Raw genomic sequence first — 2,032 nt, forward strand, 5'->3', positions numbered from 1 at the left:
CTGGAGTTGAGATTGGAGTTGCAGAGATACTTTTTGGAAAGTTATGGCCGAAACATGGAAGTGGTGAAAGTGGAAATTTTGGATAGTTTTGTTGATATTTTTGGGAGCAATAAAGATTTTGAGGAGATTTGAAGAGATTTAGGGAGCTAAGCACATGGATTTTCCATATCCAATTCAATTTCCTTAATACAAGACACCTTGCTAACAAGTTTTCGGGCAAGAAGGGGGTCAAGTGGTGAAAAGGGGGTTTTCAAACCCGATAAAATGGGACTTAGAGCCATAACTAGCCAACCAAATGAGAAACTAAGAGTTTTATTGGAATCTACAGGTCGGAATACAACATCTGAACATGTTTTTAGAGTACCGCTGAGGTGTTGGAGGTCCAATTTCAGCTGGTATGTACCTCATTTTCTCTTGATTTATTTCCCTGATCCTCAAAACCCATCCAAAACCGCCCAAAATTCGCGGAAATCAGGCAAAATTCGCGGAAAACCAGGGAAAATCCGATCAATGGCCTTGAAAAATCCATCCAAGGGTCCATGAAAACCCCTGTTTTTGAAAATTCCGGGTCGGTTTTGGTGGTGAATGGCTATTTTGAAAGTGGTTTATATATCAAAATTTCGAGAATTTTACAGTTTAGGTGTCAGATTTGGCAAAAGTGAAGTTGTTGAGATTGGAATATGCAAAAGATGGTGGTGTGGTGATACATGGGTCGGTTGTGAATCCGATAAAATGAACACTATGGCTTCTTAAAGAAGTTCCCGCGCGCAAAGAGGTACTGTTTTGGAAAGTAGAGGTGGAAATACAAACTTTGGTGTTAAGATTGGTGTTCTAGAGTTACTTTTTGGAAAGTTGTGATGTAAAGTTTGAAACCCGTGAAACAGCATTTCAAGTGTTTTTTGGAAAATATTGTTAAGCAGATGGTGCAATTCAATGGAGTCTTCAACTTCTCAAGGTAGCTAAATGGCTAGAGTTTCATGTGGTTGTGTTGTTTTGCTGGTATTTTGTGTTTTGAAGAAATGTGATACCAAAGAAATGATGAAAACAGTGTTTTCGGCGTGTTTGGGCACCATGAAAGGTGAAATGTTTTGTTAACCAGAACACTTGAGAGGAAGCAATGAAGCTCGGGTGGTACTCCTCGCTGAGCTACACATTTGATACATACAACTTTCTTGCTTTAAAGGCGTTGCTGCAAGGTTATAGTCAAAACAAGATTTCGCAAAAATTGAAAATGCGATTTTTGGACCCTCTATTTTGGAAGATATTTCAGCCCACAGAAGTGGTATTGAGAAACGGGAAAAAGATTTGAGATGCTGCAGTTACCGCGCACCTGTGAAGACCTATTTGGTGAAGTGTAAGGGGTGAATTCCGAAAGTTGATGGGAAAACATGGTTTTTTGGTACCTCTAAAAAAGGTGTTTTTTGACAATATCTTTTTCACCAGTGAGTGAAATTGAAAATGGTGTCCACCATATGAAAATTCAGCGTCTGATTGACCCTTAGGACTTTTTACTTTGGACGCGCTGGGCTGTTAATGGTGTTAAAATTGGGTTTAAAGTCAAAAATTGGACTTTCAGAAATACCCTTAATTCAGACTTTTCGAAAACTTTTTTTTTTGAAAAAAAGTGATTTCTTAACTATGGGAGAAAAAAAATGAAACCCGTGTTTTGGGATTATTATCTGAACTAAGAAGCTTTTCGAGGTATAGAAAAGGGTTTCTATATCTAATTTTGGTCTATTTTTTACTACGCTGGTTATAGTTTCAAAATTCGTTTTGGTTGTATTTTTATCGGTTAAGTTGTGTTGAAAATTTGCAAAATGATGATTTCCAAACCGGACAAAATGAATACTACAGGATGACAGAGGGAGACCCATGAGCAAAGTGGTATGATTATGGAAGATAGAGGTGGAAATACAACTTCTGGAGTTGAGATTGGAGTTGCAGAGATACTTTTTGGAAAGTTATGGCCGAAACATGGAAGTGGTGAAAGTGGAAATTTTGGATAGTTTTGTTGATATTTTTGGGAGCAATA

Source organism: Wickerhamomyces anomalus (genome assembly GCF_001661255.1).
Source record: "Wickerhamomyces anomalus NRRL Y-366-8 unplaced genomic scaffold WICANscaffold_6, whole genome shotgun sequence".
NCBI lineage: Eukaryota > Fungi > Ascomycota > Saccharomycetes > Phaffomycetales > Wickerhamomycetaceae > Hansenula > Hansenula anomala.